This window comes from Pituophis catenifer, unplaced genomic scaffold (genome assembly GCF_029215685.1).
Source record: "Pituophis catenifer annectens isolate HBS135680 unplaced genomic scaffold, rPitCat1.0.hap2 SCAF_3, whole genome shotgun sequence".
Taxonomy (NCBI): Eukaryota; Metazoa; Chordata; class Lepidosauria; order Squamata; family Colubridae; genus Pituophis; species Pituophis catenifer.
In genome coordinates, this window is record NW_027256883.1 from 180,799,500 (window position 1) to 180,818,479 (window position 18,980).

Genomic DNA, 18,980 nt, shown 5'->3' on the forward strand with positions numbered 1-18,980 from the left:
GTTCTCCAAACTACGCAAAATTTCCACTACCGGTTCTCCAGAACTGGTCAGAACCTGCTGAAACCCACCTCTGAAACTACAGCGAAATAAATAATAGGTTAGCAACACATGTGAATTTAATTTTCATGAGTTATCTCTCAGCATAATCTATTTTACAGGAGTAGGCAAAATAAGTATGGGTAAAATAGAGAATTGTGCAGCCACTTTGAATTCCTTGGAGGAAAAATTAGATGTAAGAATAATAAAAACAATAATAATAGATTTCCAACTTCTTTTTCAAAATGTTAGCCATTTATTTTTTACTTTTACCCCAATATTTTATGTTATTATTTTTTTTATATCTACACATTATTTTTCTAATCTAGTTTGGAGACTAGAGTCAACTCATACATTTTCCATAGTGTTTGCTATCATTATGGTTTGGCTTTGAGTTTTAATTTCTGAAGCAACTTTATTATATTCTCCAATCTTTTATTGAAGTCTTGTTATATTATTTTAATGGTATCATTAAAACCAAATATAGGTTAGTCCACTTTATTGGGTTCACCTTAGCTATCTATGGTTGTGAAAATTGGATCTTAAAAAAGCAAGACAGGAAGAAGATGTGGAGAGACATAGCTCATAGAATCACCAAGAGTCAGACACAACTGAATGGATAACATCCACATCATCATTAAAATATTTTAATTAAAAAAAAAGAACCACTAAAAAAAGGAAATTTGACAACCAGGCTTACCTGTAGCTAGGCAGATCAGGAGGTAGGCTAGAGCCTTTAACAACTACATTTCCTAAGGCTTTGAACCCATGTTCACAATCCATCTCAAAAACTGTAAAATTGTTATTGCCTGAATTTCTCCATATTTCTCTGAAAATTCGAGATACGAAATCCATTATTAAAATGAAAAGTCAAGGTTGCATACTTTTTTTTTTAGAATTGTTAACAATTGTTAACAATTGTTGAACAATTGTAATTGTTCACTGTAATGAATAGGATGCAAATCCAATATTTACATACAAGAAATAAAAAGTGCAATATAACCGTGGTACAAGTCATATTTATTTATATGTGTATTGTTTCTGGGCCATGCTGTTGCTTTAGAAATGCAGTTATCTGCATTGACAAAAGAAATAATGTAATTATTTAATATAAAGAATAGAATAGAAGAGTAGAGTAGAGTAGAGTAGGTTAGAGAGAATAGAATAGAATAGAATAGAATAGAATAGAATAGAATAGAATAGAATAGAATAGAATAGAATAGAATAGAATAATATTTCCAATTAATCCTGTGAGTTTTTTAGTTTGGGCAGTAGAAGGTCTCCAAATGAAATCTTATGCAGAATCTAGCCACGTTTAGCCTGGAAAAAGAAGACTGGAGAGACTTCATTGGGCACCATATCCAACAGTATTCTTTATGACTCTGAATCCTCAGAGAAGGTTTTCAGGCAACATCTATAGCCTCTTTGCCAAAGCTTTTTGGCCTATCTTTTTCAGGCAGGCAAATTATTGTATTATTGTATCTTTAGGATTAGTAAACAAAATACTAATGTTCAATATTTTATATCTTCTAAATACCTCAAACCTTTGGGATGTCCAAGAAGACCATTATTCTCATCCTTCACTATTACAGCCCTATTATGAGGTTTACGTTTACCTTGTACAACTATGTCTCCAAGAGAAAAATAATCTGGGGGGAAAAAAATAAAGATTGTCATCACAATCCCACTATCCACTATCCTCTGTATTGCAGGCTTGCTAATCTCATCTGGGTTTAATTAACTCTTGGAATTGACACATAATCCAAGGCTTTTAAAATATTTGAGCCAGGAAGATTTTGTGCTCCCTAGAAAATCCTTCCCTTTTCAAAGAACTTTAACATATTCATATTCTGGATATAATTAAACGAACAGATAGCTAATGAATGTGTTTTATCTTTCTTGGGAGTTAACATTTCCTTCTTTACAATAGACTGTTAACATCTAAACAATGACTTGAGGGAACACATGCATCAGAGGTGAGTTTCAGCAGGTTCTGACCAGTTCTGGAGAACTGGTAGCAGAAATTTTGAGTAGTTCAGAGAACCAGTAAATACCACCTCTGACTGGCCCCACCCCCATCTATTCTCTGCCTCCTGAGTCCCAGTTGATCAGGAGGAAATGAGGATTTTGCCGTAACCTTCCCCTGGAGTGGGGAGAGAATGGAGATTTTACAGTATCCTTCCCCTGGAGTGGGGTGGGAATGAAGATTTTACAGTATCCTTTCCCCGCCATGCCCACCAAGCCATACCCACAGAACCAGTAGTAAAAATTTTTGAAACCCACCACTGACATGCATTATAGTTTTCCTCACTACAAATGTGTTGCATTTTTATTTAAATTATGAAATTAATTTAATTAACATTTCCTTTTTTAAGTGAACAGCTACCCATATCTTTTCCAGAGGACCTACAGGAATAATTCTATAGAAACTATTAACCTTGATCATGACAGTCCACATGCCAGAATGTTGTAGGCTTCAGCGTTCCTGTAAGGTATACAATCTCCACATAATGTTTGCAAAATTTATACTTCAATTTTTCTTCAGTTGAATATTCTGCAGGAAAGATAAAATACATATGAAATTATTTTATACTAAATTAGAACAATAACTCATCTATGCTCTGTATTGACTCCACATATGACTGGTCCCTTAGCAACCATTCAAAGTTACAATGGAACTACCTTAGGGCTACTTCTATCATCGGGCAAAAGACATCGAAGCATAGCCAGCCGAACAAATAGGTTTAAAAATAGTTTCTGTCCTTGGGCTGTCAGACTCTTAAACACAACCACAATCACTCCACGTACACGCGGAAATGTATGACTAGTTTTCTTTTTCTTTTTTTCCCCTAATTACTTGTACAGGGATTATTCTTTATACTACGGCATTTATGTTGTTTGTATTTTATGTCACGGATTGCACCAGTGAGGCTAAAACCAATTTAGTTGTATACATGATGTACAATGACAATAAAGGCTATATTAATTACTTATGACCCGGAATTGAAATCTCAACAGTCAGTCTCCCTATCGCATGGTCACATGACTGGGTTTCAGATGCGTGGCAACATGGCCATATTTACAGCCATTTGCAGAGCCCCACACTTCCAGTGTTTGGCAAAATTGCATCCACAGTAAACCATTGGTTTGTTTAACAACCACATGTTCACTTAACGACTATGGCAGCCACTTTATATTCATGGCTATATTCACATAAATAATGCTGTAAAAAAAGGTTGTAAAATCAGAGTCTGGGAAGACTAACCTATTTTATGACCATCATGACTTATGATCTTGATGGGCATTAAAATTCTAAAAAGGACTATTTATACATCATTGTTTCTCAACCTTGACAACTTTAAGATGTGTGGAATTCCCTAGCCAGCAATGGTTATTGCAGGATGTGTGAATTTAGCCAATTGGGGCTTACTTAACAAACCATGGTTAAGCAAACCAAGTCTTATCCTGATCTAAGAAGCCAAGTAAACCCTGAATTCCAGTAAGTTTTAATTAGTGGAACAACAAGAGTAAGTGCAACTATTTTATAAATGTATGAATTAATTTGTAATGTATCACATTAATAAGTACATTTAATAACATTACAATAAGATAATAATTTATGTTTGTTACTTGTAGCAGATCCTGCAATCAGTAAACAAAGCACAACAAAAGGCCCATTTGAGAAGTTCCCCATCCCTGCTGAAACTGCAATCTTGGTTAGATTCTGCAAAGAAAATGAACAAAATAATTAAAACTTTGTCAAATCAAATGTATTAACATTAGTTTTGCTAGAGAGTAACCCTTAAATTATGTGGTCTCACATTATTACTGACAGGCAGAATTGAGAAATGTCTTCATCCACTAAAAGTTTTGTGTCAGTTAAGTTAAATATAGGAGTTAAATAAATGGAGGATGGAAATTATTTAGCATCATAATATGGCATGAATGGAATCACTGTTTGACAGGCTTTACTAAAAGGAGAAAAGAGGTACTGATTTTCAGCTATAAAGAGCTGGCTTGCTGTTACTGGGAGAACATTTAACTGTTGTTATGAATGATAAATCCTGTAGGCATCATTAGACAATTTGTGCTGAAGTTGGCAGAAAACGGTGTTGGTTTAGCCCAACACAGGTCCATTAGCCACAAGGATGATCCTGAATTCATTCTTATTTGGGGAGTTGAGATGTTATCCTTTATAATCCCCAGAGGAAACATTTCACTGGGCTTTTTTGCCTGCTGATATTAGTCAAACAGTATATCTATACTGGCTTCAAATTACAGTTGAATGTCATCTGGAAGAATTTTCTTGGCAGCAGTCAGAGTTCTATTTAGCACAATGCCAAATACTTTATTCCGGCACTCTAACCCTCTATTCTGGAAAGTTAATATTCTAAACAATGAAAGGCTTCCATTTCATCTCTGACATGCTACTCTTTGTTGTGATGGAAGTTGCTTTGCGATGTGGTTTGCATGTAACAGCTGAATAACCACATATATAGTTACTGTTACCCAAGCATTACTCCTGAACTTGTTCAATCCAAGAAACTTTTCACTGCTTGGCAGTCCCTGTTATGTATTCTAAAATAAAATTCAGATAACTCTTGAAGAGTCTATCATTCACATATTATCTTTTCTGTTTTCTTGCCTATTTTCATTAAAATTTCTATTTCTCCCCTAGTATATTTTTGGGAAATGGTACTCTTTTGTCTGCTTTTTTTGTAACGGCATCTCTAATATCTATATACTCACCACTATTTCCTTCCTGGGCAGCTCATCTACGGGTAACTAGAATGAAGAAAGGCCAATGCCAAAGAACTCCCTAAATACATGTTGTCGGGAAAACAACATTGACTGTGATTGGATTATCTCAGGCTGAAAAAAAAGAGGGGAGGGGGAAAATTTGGGAAGTGTCTCAAGATTGTTGAGTTCTTTTCAGAGTAATGTTTAATGAATCAAGTGACTGTTCGCTTTTATAATCTAAAATAAACTGTAAAAGAGCAAACTGTATATTTATATTGGCTGAACATAGAGTTTAAATATCTACTGTATATTTACATTTTGCACAATTCTAGAATGGCTCAGTGACCTCTTTTTTCTGTTCTCCTGCTAAATGTCATAAATTTGAAGATAATTCAGAAGGAAGCATAGTCCTTCTGTTGAGCATGGATGATCAACTTTCACAAATATATTTTAGTAGAGTAAGTGTGAAGTACAATTCCACATTCACATTGGTATTTCACCAGGTATATTGTTGTGGCTGAAGTGCTGAATTTGGACAAGGAAAGCTAGATACAGGTCTCTACTGAATCAAAAGTTTTCAGAATGGCTATGAACCAGTCATTCTCTCTCAGACTAAGCTTCAGAGTTGTTGTTCTGAGATCTCTGTACGACCTTGACTTCCATAAAAAGGCAAGGTCATCATCATCATTTTAACCATTGTCTATCCACTGCAGGATGAAGGTCCCTTCCACATGTTTCCAACCAATGTGGTCCTGAGATTTCTTTTGCCAATTGGGCCCTCAATACTTGCTGATGTCGTCGATCCATCTTGTTTTAGGTCTCTTTTGTGGATGCTTTTTATCAAGTGGGATCCATTCTATGATTGCCTTGGTCCATCTTCCATCAGTTATTTTTGCTATGTGACCAGCCCATTTCCATTTCACTTCTTTTACTCTCTTGATGATAACATATACTTTTGTTTGTTCTCTAATCCATGTGCAGGTAAAATGGCAAGCAAAAAAGGAAAGGTATAAATGCAAACATTAAAAAAAGGTATTTCCAGTGGGAACTGGCAGGGCTGCGTTGACACATTTTTTGAAGTGGTAGAACTCTGACACCCGCCAAAATCATATTTCAAGAAGAGTTCTGGCCTCAGCCATACACAATGTCTACAAATTCTCTGTAATGTTATATAAACTGACTGACAGACAGATTTCTTTGGCTGACCATGAAATCTTGGGTCACCTTGGCTTTCAAAACTCCAAAGCACGCACAGTAGAAGATTACTGTATTTTTTACACTATAAGACACACTTTTCCTCCTCCAAAAAAGTGGGTGGAAATGTCTGTGCATCTTATAGAGCAAATATTGCCGAAGCCTCAACCACCCACCGGCCTCCACCCTTCAGCCTCTGCCTCCCAGCAATTTGCCTCCTTGCAGCAAACAGCAAACAGCCTAGTCAGCTTCAGCACAGCTTGATTTAGCACGAGTAGTTGATTGGCGGTTGGATCAATACTGTTTTTTTTTTAATTGAAAAAGTTTTCAAATACAAATTTTTCCCCCATTTTTCTCCCCCCCTCCTCCCTAACCCCCCCTCACCACCCATCCCCCCCCTGTGACTTCTTCACAACAACAACCTAATTCATAACAGATTATATAATATTTTACCATCCCCTTACTCCCTCCTCTAAATACTGACCCTTACTTGCTAATAATATTAATATTATTACTTCCCCCTTTTACCATACATTTCAAAAAAAACATTCTACTATAACATTGTATGATAACTTCTAATTTAACATAATATTATTAAAACTCCCAATTTAGCAATAATCTGCCCTTTTTCTCCTCCCCCATACTTATATCTGTATATTATTACAACATTTCAAAACAACCTTCCACTTTAAAACTATATAATAAATCCTACTTTAACATTTAATCTTTTGTGTATATTAATATAACATTTCAAAGCAGCCTTCCCCATAAATCCTAATTTAACATTTATTCAACTCTATCCATTTTCTCCACTCCCCTAAATATATCACTTAAACATCCCTTTTCTTAAACTAAACAATCAGTAAACTAACCTATTTCCACCCACTTTCCTACAAAATTGCCATGCACAACAATTCTTAATATCTTTAATCCACTGCCCGCCCTGCTAAAAAAATATATTCCGTTATATAGAAAAAATCAATGACTTTAAATTTATAATCCATATAATGTCTTCTTTGACATCTTTCCACTGGATTGTTGAGTCCATCATCCATATTAGGGTAACATAGCATCCTAGTGCAACAGTTTGTTCAAAATCCTCCGTCATCATCTGCCCCCATCAGTAATGAATATCCTCATATGTATATAAAAGAAAAAAAAACAACCAATACTGTTGATCAGTTATTCCAGGCTGCGGGGATTGCCACCGCTCATCGCCATCACCACCCATCGCCGCTGCTTATTGCCACCTCATTTTTGGCCTCTGCGTGCCCAATTTTCAGCCATTGTGCATCCCATTTTCAGCCTCTGCATGCCCCATTTTCAGCCTCCACACATCCTGTTTTTGGCCCATTCCAGGTATCAGGGATTGCTGCCGCCGTCTATAGCCACTGAACGGTGGTGGTGATCAGCAGAGGTAGTGATTGGCAGTGTTAGGCGGTGATTGGCACCGTTAGGTGGCAATAGGTGGTGTTAGGCAGCAATAGGCAGCGTTAGGCAGCAATAGGCCGCCTGGAATGAGCCAAAAACGGGACGTACGGAGGCTGAAAGCGGGGCGCATGGAGGCAAAAAATGGGGAGCATAGAGGTGGCGATAGGTGGCGGTGACAATTGGCGGTGCCAATAACGATGGGTGGCGGCAATCTCCACAGCCTGGAACAGTTGATGGGTCGTATTCTGTGACACCGATCCAACCACCAATCAGCTGCTCGTGCTAAATCAGGCTGTGCTGAAGCTGACCAGGCTGTTTGCTGTTTGCTGCAAGGAGGTAAATTGCTGAGAGGCAGAGGGAGATTTTTTTTTCTTGTTTTCCTCTCCCAAAGCTAGGTGTGTCTTATTGTCTGGAGCGTCTTATAGTGCAAAAAATATGGTACATAATAATACATTGAAAAATGGACAAAAGCTGCACTCTTCCACGATCCTGCTACATTAAAAATTGAAAGAGATTATTAAAATTAAAAACTTAGAAGTTTTGTACTATTTTTATCATAGATACCAGTTTTAGGAGGAAATAGAGAAATGGACTGAAATATATATGAACATGTGCAGATATTCTTCCTTCATGTTTTCTTATGTTCTTTTATGTCCATGCACACATTGAATTAGGGGTGCACAAATTATATCATTTTAAGATTATTTGGGTGGTGGCCGGTTGTCAAAAATAAGTAGGGAAATGGGCTGCTTTGGAAGGTGTTCAAGAATTCTAAGGGAGAAAATGGTGCCTTGAGACTCACAGAACCTTAAGCTTCTTCAGAGTCCTAGCCTCCAAAAAAATATAAGTAGGGAAATTGGGCTCCATTCATTGGGGGAGCTGTCTGTAACCCCACACCTTTTGAATAAAGGAGAGGAGGAAAGATTCAGATAGGGATGCTTGGACAAGGCAAGAGTTTCCATCATTGAGAAACCATGCAACTCTAGATAAAATGCTGTGAAAGGGCCTTCATAGCATTCCTTCTGGAGTGGGAGCTGAGTTGAGTCAGGTTTCTGCATTACTTTCAAAGCTTACTATGATAAGAGGGTACAAGGAGACAATGTGTTGAGTTCGAAGCGTGGGAAAGAAGAGACGGGACTCCAGAACTTTTCCTGTAAATTTATTTAGCTGGTCACCGTAAGGAACTGCTGGTGCGGCAGCCGTGGTTCGCCTTTTTCCCGCCGCGAATTCCATACAATCTGCGGCGGTCATGCAAATTCCTATGTACGTCTGTACGTAACTCAATGCCTGTATGAAATGAGCATATTCTCCTATATGTGAAAAAGGCCAATGTATTATAATATAATGTAATGAATTATTTCTTTGTAATAGTTCTAAATTTCTTTAGCATTTAACTTAAGTTAGAGAGCCTTGCCTGATATTCTGGATTCACACATCATGGTAAACAAATAATGGAAAGGGATTTTGTTTCACTACATCTGGGAAATTCATATTAAATCAGAATTCTTCCCACTTCTGACTTACTGGGATATATGGATCAGTGGTGAAATCCGAACCAGTTTGCTACTGGTTCTCTGGCTGTGCATGCGTGCTGCGTGACAAATGCTAAGGTGACCAGACGTCCCGCTTTTGGCGGGACAGTCCCAATTTTTAGCAATTTGTCCCGCGTCCCACGGCGTTTCAAAAAAGTCCCGATTTTTCATTCTGCCTCCTGAGTCCCGCTGCCTCTTGAGCCCCAGCTGATGGCTAGAAGAAAAAAAAACTGTTTAAACTCTTGCCCGGGGCTTCAAAGGGCCGCCCTACAGGCAATCAGTGTAAAGAGTTCCTGAAGCAGTTTCTTTTCCCCTAGCTAAGCTGCAGAAACGAAACCGAAACCAGGATCTTTGGTGCAACGTGACAAAATGAGGCAGAGAGAGATTTATTTTTATTTTTCCTCCCCAAAAAAGGTAGGTGAAAAACTGCAAACAATGGGAAATTTAGGAGGAGAGTTCAAGATTTTAAAACACAAAAGAAAAAAAGCTGTATTTAACTAGGGAATTGTAATAATTGAGATACTATTAATTGTATATTGTGTTGAAAGCAGAAATGGTTAAGTTGTGGTTCAGAGGAATATATGGGGGAAATTATTTGGTTTATTATTATTGGTAAATATAATTAATTGATTTGTAAGAAATTGGATTGCATGGAAATAATTGGAATATTCATGTTCATATTGATTAATATACAAAAAAGATAGTTTTATAACTAATTGATTTATATTAAAATGTTGAATTTGTATTAAACAACTGTATTACATAATTACATAATTAAACAATGTGAGGATGGATATAAAAATAGATGACAATGGGAAGGGATATAATATAGAATAGAAGGGAAAAATTGAATTTGATTAAGATTAGAGATGAGGATGAAGGGTAATATTGTTTTTTTAAAAAAATAGATGAGGAATAAATATGGCAAAAAGGAAATATAGAAATTGTAAATTTAATTGAAATGACTAAACGCTGTTTAAATTTGTGAACCGGCCAAATATTCTGTTCAAAGAAAATACATTGTATGTTTGTATATGTGTTTCTAATTATTGCTATTTATTGCTATTTGTTCTCTTTTATTCTTTAAAGTTTAACAATTCATTCTTTATCTTAATATCTTTATATTTGCTTGGGGTTGGCTTTCTTCCCTTTCATCTTTTTTATTGTACAGCAATCTTTCTCCTCAAACCTACCACCTCTCTCTTTTCTTTCCTTCTTACTTTCTCTTCCCCCAACCCTCTTTTTCTCCTCCCTACTTCCTCTTCCTTTCTCCTTCTCCTCCTCTCTTCCTCCCTCTCTTACCCTCACTCCTACTCTAATTTCCATTCCTTCATCCCTCTCTATTGCTGTACCCTTTAATGCATATGGACTACTCAGAGGGCTGAAAAAGTTATTTTTGACTGGTCCTCACACTTTTGACCAGTCCTCGAACTTATGACTGTCCTCACATTTTACATTTTTGCCCTATCTTGTCATCATGGTGAAGAGAAGCAGTTGTGAAATGAGTGACATGGTTGTTAAGAATGCTGCATGGGCATAAATGTGAGGATGGTCATAAGTGTGAGGACCAGTCAAAAGTGCGAGGACCTGTCAGAAATGACTTTTTTCAGCCCTCTGGTTAGTCCTTTTGTGCATATGGACTACTCGGAGGGCTGAAAAAGTTATTTTTGACTGGTCCTCGCACTTTTGACCAGTCCTCGAACTTATGACTGTCCTCACATTTTACGTTTTTGCCCTATCTTGTCATCATGGTGAAGAGAAGCAGTTGTGAAATGAGTGACATGGTTGTTAAGAATGCTGCATGGGCATAAATGTGAGGATGGTCATAAGTGTGAGGACCAGTCAAAAGTGCGAGGACCTGTCAGAAATGACTTTTTTCAGCCCTCTGGTTAGTCCTTTTGTGCATATGGACTACTCGGAGGGCTGAAAAAGTTATTTTTGACTGGTCCTCGCACTTTTGACCAGTCCTCGAACTTATGACTGTCCTCACATTTTACGTTTTTGCCCTATCTTGTCACCATGGTGAAGAGAAGCAGTTGTGAAATGAGTGACATGGTTGTTAAGAATGCTGCACGGGCATAAATGTGAGGATGGTCATAAGTGTGAGGACCAGTCAAAAGTGTGAGGACCTGTCAGAAATGACTTTTCAGCCCTCTGAGTAGTCCCTATACACATAGCCATGGCCACCCGGTCACATGACCAGCTAGCCACGCCCACCCAGTCACATGACCAGCTAGCCACGCCCACAAAATAAGCCACACCCACAATGTCCCTCTTTACCAATGTTAAAATCTGGTCACCTTACAAATGCACACTGTGTGCGCATGCACAGTGCACACCAAACCTGCGTGCTGCACGCATGCACGCATGTGCAGTATATGCCAAAAGGAGGCTTGGGAAGGTAAGTAGAAGTGAGGGGGGGGGATCTGCTGTGGCACGCGATTTAGCTTCACTAGAAAGCAGGATTTTAAAAAGCTACTGATTTCTGACAATCAGCTGTGCAGTGGGCTTTAGAATGCTTAGTAGGCGCCAAAGGGAGGCTTGGGAAGGTAAGTAGAACAGGAGGGGGAGGAATCAGCTGTGCAGCACAGTTTAGCTTTGCTAGAAAACAGGATTTCCTGCTTTCTAGCAAAGCTAAATCCCACTGCACAGCTGATCGTCAGAAATACCAGTTCAGAGGAACCTGTAGCTTTTTTAACTACCGGTTCGCCCGAACTGGTAGCTTTTTAGACTAAATACCGGTTTGCCCAAACCAGTAGTTTTTATCACTACTGGTTTGCCCAAACCAGAGCGAACCGGTAGCATTTCACCCCTGATTTGGATGTGAGATATATGGACATGGCTATTGTGTAACAAATAACAATAATTTTTATTGATTAATCAGATGAATATCTTGTACAGTGTTATTATCTCTTTTGAGTATCAGAATAACTTGTTCACTTGAAAGATAAGCATTTGCTAAACAAAACAAACAGAATACATGCTTTAGTTAGATTTGAAGCCTATGTGGCAAGAAAAGAAGTGGCATACCTGTGTCCTCTCCAAACTCCCAAACACACCTTGATCACACCAATTATTAGCCACCTCACTGTGCCTTCAAGGCAGATGATGATGAAACATAATACATTTACATAATGTGAGGCTATGCTTGGATGGTGTCAGAATAATGAAGGAAATATTACCTTTATAACAGTGTACTTGGTGATATCTTAAAGCTTCCTCATTCACAGACGTGACAAGATGAAGGCGAGTACTGTTATACAGTAAACATTGCTATTTCTATTGACAGTGTCCAAATCTCTTGTTTATTTAAGTAGATTTACCAGTATTATTCCTCAAACATTCAATAATTGCCCCCTTCTATCATATTAAAACTACATTTTAATGGCAACTTTAAAGAGGAGATTGAGAGAATGCACTGGAGAGAGGGTCAGCTGCAGATTGTGCACCTCTAATATAAGATTAGACTACAGTTCTTGGTTAACAACTCTAATTAAGACTGGAATTTCCATCACTAAGTGGGGTGGCTATCAGGTGAAACATGACATGACCACACCACTTAGCAACAGCAGTTCCAGTAGTCCCACTAGCAATTGTTAGGTGAGGACCAAACTGTTAGGTGAGGACCTCATGCTTCTTTTGCTTTGCCTTATTTGCCTCTGATTTAATTCCTCCCATCTGCCTGTCTCCCCCCATCTCTACCCTTTTGGCTGCCCTTCACTCTATCCCCACCTATTCTTGGTACCCCCACAAGCCCATTATGCAGGCTGCACATAGGCTTTGCAAGGCTTGTGGAGGTCTCCCACAATCTCACTAAGGGTCAGCAGCTGCCTTGACCAAGAGGCCTTGTCAGCAGTAGGAAGAAGAAAATGCTGAAGGTCAGCTGGGGCAACAGGTAGGCAGCAGTGGAATCATAACTTTGAACAGTCTCTGAATAAATGGTCATTAAGCAAGAACTATCTGTACTTTTTATTATGATTTTATGTTCAATCTAAATATTTTAACCAACTTGGCTTTTTCAGATATCGAGATTTTTTTCAAAATTTCTGAATTCAAACAGGTCATGGGGTTCCAGGAACTGGGATTCTGCCACCCCTTGATCGGTTGTTTGTGTCATTATCTTGCAGTCAGGGTCACAGTGTTCTGATGCTCTATATTTTGCAATGTAACTCAAACCACATGGAGGAAAAAAGGTCTTTAGGCAACCCCCCCCAAAAAGTAAAATAAATAAATCCAGCTGATTCAGGAAACCAGCTGAATAAATGCCAATATATTTCAAGATGGAATCCTGCCTATCATATTATGATTAAAAAAACCCTGAAATTATGATTTTCTTCTGAGAAAAAAATCAGGAAAATCATACAATAAATAAGTTTTTAATTACAATTCTGTATATATAACTTGGAAGTAAAATTCATTGAATTCACTGGATTTACTTTTAAGCAGAAATACAGTGATACTCTTATTTCCATTTACTGTCACTGGGAGTAAGCTCTACTAAAATCAATATGATTTGATTTCATTGAAAATGTCTAAGGCTGACAGATTTGTTGTAAAAATTTAATTGCCTGTAATATTAATATTATTGTTATATTAAACAAAGAAAATTAATATTATGTTCAGTTGCTTATAGTGCACGTGTTATATGTGTTTCTCAATATATACATGTCTGTATGTATCTTACAAGTTTTTATCGTGTAGAGAGAGAGACATATGGTGGATTTTGATTTTCTATGCTTTCTATGTTCTCCTGATCTGAAAAGATTGGCGGCATACTTTTACTTTAGTAGCTAAACAAATAAAAGAAAGAGCCACCATGTATTTCTATACTGTATGAGGTTCAATTAACAAGTAACAGAACAACAAAATAACCGAGTTGCAAGGGGCCTTGGAGATCTTGTAGTCCCTCTGCTCATGAGGGGGTCCTATACCATTTCAGACAAGTGGTTGTCCAACCTCTTCTTTAAAATTTCCACCTACAACTTCTAAAGGTAAGCTGTTCCACTGATTATGTCAACCATCCTATTGGCATGCACAGCAAAAGAAACTCCTGGGACATTTTTATTACCAAGAGTAAAACTTTACTGATAGATCCATACAGGCACAGAAGAAGCAAAGCCAATTCTAAGGTTTTGGCACGAAGTACAGTATAATGAAACTCCCTTTTCCTTTCCCCAGGCCACCCAGTGTTCATTGTCCACCAATCCAGGTTAAGCATTTTATTTTGGGAAAATAGTATTCTCCCTTCGAAAGTCTTCAGCTCATGACCTTAGGGTTGTAAGATTTTCTCAAGTTGCAAATGGCTCACATAAATCCTTTCTCTCCCTCCCAGCTTCCTACACATTCAAATCATACCACTCCTTTGCTTCACTGTCACGCTACAAGCAGAAAGGTGTTTTGTGAGTCAACCTTAACAGATTAATTGTTCTAACTGCAAGGAAAATTTTCCTTATTTCTAGGTTGCTTCTCTCCTTGATTAGTTTCCATCCACTGCTTCTAGTCCTGCCTTCAGATGCTTTGCGGAATTGTATTATAGTTGCAATGACAACCAGGATTTTTAGAGTCTTAGAGTTTTTATTTCTTATAAAATAAAGAAGGCTGTATAAATGAAGCCTTTGGACCATCATTTGAAAAGATTGCTGTATGCAATGTTTTTAAATAGAAATTTTAATGTGGCTTTTAAGGAGGAAAGTATCTAAAACAAAGATGAACAAGAATGGTCCAAGAATAAATACAAGTGAAAAAAAATGAAATTAGGCTAATTTGAAATTGAAAGATGCTTTCTAGGTTCTACCAGCTTCTTTAACATTGTTCTTCTTGATCATGTTATTTTAGTTGGTAAGCTTTTCTTCTCATTTTGGATATATATATATATATATATATATATATATATATATATATATATATATATATATATTTACTCTACATATTTTAACTGACCTTCTTTCATTGTGAATCTGAATTACATCCAGTTTTTCTAAATAAATTTTACCTCACGATTGTTTCTTTTCAAATCTCCTCAGTTGGATCTCAAATACTGCATTACTGTACTATTCTGAGCAGCTTAGAAAGCATATTGTTAGATACTAACAGTGAAGCAATACACCTACTTCATTGTATGAGCCTGGCTTCCCGTCTCTTCATTCGCCCAATCTAACACATATATTTAAATTTAAATTATATTTAATAGAATTATGGTCAAATTAAACAGTTTCACCAAATTAATTTTCATAACAAAAAGGATTGCTTCAATACAACAACAAACATAATACAAAGTATGCAAAAGAGAAGGGAAAGAAGCACTAATATTGTCTATGACTAAAAAGTAATGCATCCATTTTGTGCATAAAGAGCCAGTTCAATGGTTGACAGTGCACACATTTCATCAAGCCAACCTTTGGTTTATGTTGCACAATTACTATCCTAAGAATATGTAACATTTTTTCCTCTCCAAGCATGATAGGTCTAAATTTTATCATAATTAATACATTACAAATTTTGGAGATATATTTTAACCTTAATGTCTTTAAATCTAATTTCTCTGATGAAGACCTCATAGGGTACTAAGGATATGGAAAAACCAGGGGATATGACTAAATCTCATGTATTAACATATCTTTAAATGTTTGTATCTCCAGCATAGATTAATAGATAGCCAATTCTTTTTAACATTCTTTGAAAAATTCAGTAGATACAAAAAGAAATGTATCATCAGTTCATACCATGTTACGTCTATATGTCTATACATATTCAATATTTTTTTAAAAAAACTGAGCCAATAACTTGCTAGAACTGGGTTTTCAAATTCTTTCTTCCAAATTAGAACAGTCCTCAGCATTATTTAACTCCAAGGTGACCTCAACTTTGTCTAGTCTGTGTGTCACACTCATGTATGCGCTGGCATGCCTTCAAGTCAGTATTGATTCCTGGCAATTACCTGGACAAGTCCCTGCAATTTTCTTGGCAAAATTTGCTATTGAGAAGTGGTTTGCTATTTCCAACTACCTAGAACTGAGAGAGAGTGATTGGCTCAAGCTTATCCAGCTGTTTTTGTGCCTAAAGTGGGCTTAGAACTCAGGATCTCCTAGTTTCTAGTCTGGTCCCTTAACCACTACAACAAACTGGCTCTCAAACTTTAGCTAGTCTATGACTCCCAATTTTCCAAGGATACATTTTTTTCAACTATCATGATTTGAACATGTATACAACCAGTCTAAATCTTAAATTATTGCTACATTTTCGTATTTGGATGTCCCCCTTAATTTAATTCTCCATCTCTATATCACTCTCTAAGCATTTTGCTACCATGTTTCCCCGAAAATAAGACCCTGTCTTATATTTTTTTTGAACCCACAAATAAGCGCTTGGCCTTATTGCCATGCGCTCGATTGGGCTTATTATCAGGTGATGTCTTATTTTGGGGAAAACGGTAGTTGTGGTGTTTAATTTGTATTTAAATATAGTCACTGGAAGCTTTTGACTAGACGCTTTTTTAAAATTCAAAATTCATAGTTCTCTTTATTTCACAATGCAATTTATCAATAATAATAAAAAGTATATTAGAGAAAATCTATATGTATTTAGACATAAAGCTAACATTAAATAATACATTCTATTAAAGGAGATTGTTTACAAAGACCATGCTTTTTTGAAATAAATTTGTGGGACGAAATATGGGAAGAAGAAATTTTTTAAAATTGAAGTACTACAGAAGGCATTAAGTTATACTTGTCAAATTGTTTCTACTTATCTGGAGGGAGGGAGAAATCACCTTTTATATATTTTATTTCTGTTTTTTTCTACCCCTTCCATTTTTCTGTTTTTTTTTCCTTTACTTTTTATATTTCCTTAGTTTGTTTTAGTTTTTCATCTTTGTATTCATAAACATTAAAAAAAACTATTGCAAAAGAAATTTATGAATAAATCTTTCAACGAACTCAATTTGACAGCTATATAAAAAAGGGAAAATGAGAGAAGGTTATAGCTTACTTGTAAATTTATTGGTGGGAAGGAGATAATGTAATCCAAAACTTTTTGGATACTTTTTTTTAAAGAAAAACAATTTTTAAATTTAGTTTAGATGGATAAGATTCTTCATCAGACTCATCTGTTTATATTTAAAGAGCTTGCAACCATTTAGCCCTTTAATATTAATACTATTTGCTTATGTAGAAGTTAACAGATGAAAATATTCCAGAGAAATGTTCTGAAAGAGAGAGGAAATCCAATTGAATGTATTATTTTGTTCTTTCTGTTTTCATGTTAGACAAAAAGTGTATGTTAGATTGTGTTGTTGCTTTTCTATGAATTCTGTGTCTCTCCCAAATGAAACATACAAATATTAGTCAGGAGACCATTCTGCCATCTGCTGGGAAAAACATTCAGAACAGTGTACCAGTTTTATTTGGCCTTATCAAAAAAAGAAAACCCTCAGTTTAAAAATGTATTGTTTATCCAGAGCAAATAGCATAGATTCAATGGAAGAACTAAGCTAGCAATGAAATTAGCATATGCATTTCTATATTTGACATTTTTGACCTCAGAACTAAATATTATCAGTAACTAATATATGATTCTGAGAATTCCATTCTCATAGATTTATGAATATATTTTGAGGGAAAATGTAATGGAACAAAATGATGTTTTAAAATTGTATGGAAAAAAATAAATAACCTGCACTATGTTCACGATACTACTGTAATGATCCAGAAGCTCAGGCAATGAAAGTGAAGGAGGACAGTGAAAAAAATAGGGTTGAGATTAATGTATAAAATAAATATATTAAAGAGAGAAATAAAGCCTAGCACCTAACTAACTTCAATCTTTTACTCTTTTACTGGTAGAAAGCATATAACTAGATTCTAGGATTTGGCTATCCCTTATAATGTATTTTATTTATTTTTATTTATTTTGTTGAGTACGTATTAGATAATATATATTAGTATAAGCATGAATTGAATAAATAAAATGAATACATTTTTTTGTACATGAATATTCTGCTATAAAACTTCTGCTTCCCCACAAGGGCAGAACTCATACAGGAAAAAAAACACTTTCATCTCCTACCAAGGACAACAAAAGCAAACATAGAATAGAGCATGCATTTTTCTTAAAAGAAGCAACTCAAGGAATTCCTCTATTCCTGATCATAAGGCTGGGGTGTTGTGGAATGGAAGGACCAAGCAACATTCCTAGGTCAGCCAGAGACAGTTTTATTGCGCAAGGTTCAGAGCCAGTTTTGTACATGAAGCTTTGAACAAGGAGAGAACTCTGATACAATGGTTTTATACATTTCTAAGACAAAGGATTCAGTGAGATCATACATTTTCCATATATGGTTAATCATGAGATCATACATCCAATTTTCCCTATATGGTTACATACATTGGATAATAAGTTCATCTAATTACTTAAAGCATTAATCTTAGTTTATAAAATTATCTTAGCCACACAACTTTTCCTTAAGTGCTCGGAGTTGCTAATGGGAGAGTTACTACTGTCCTTGGGTAAATTTATTGGATTAAGTAACTCTTTGTAACATATAGATCTTTGTGTCATTCATAGTGAGGTCACTCAGATGTTTTCCCTATGGTGGTCCTTTTGTGACATCTAGGTCTCAGAAGATATATTACCACTTAATGGGGTTTAACTGTTTGTTAATGTAATTTCCAACAAGCACTTTCCTCTCTTATAATAATGTGAATAGAGAGGTTCTCTCAGAGTTCATGTATCTAAGCACGTCTTCCCCTTATAATAATGTGAATAGAGAGGGTCCCCCAGAGCCCATATATCTGACTCTGTATGATTCCTATTTTATTCACATTATTTCTTATTTGCTATAATTTCTACTTTATTCACATCAGGGGGAATATTTAATCTGTTCTTCCACACACAAATATTTTGTTAAAAATGTAGCCCAGTTGCTACTGTTAGCCCAACGGAGGGATCACAAGCACAGATGGATGAGGGATAGGCAGACAATATTTCTCATCATTCCTTCTCTGGGATCCTCTGTCTCTTTGAGCCCTAAAGCCTTGTCTGACCTTA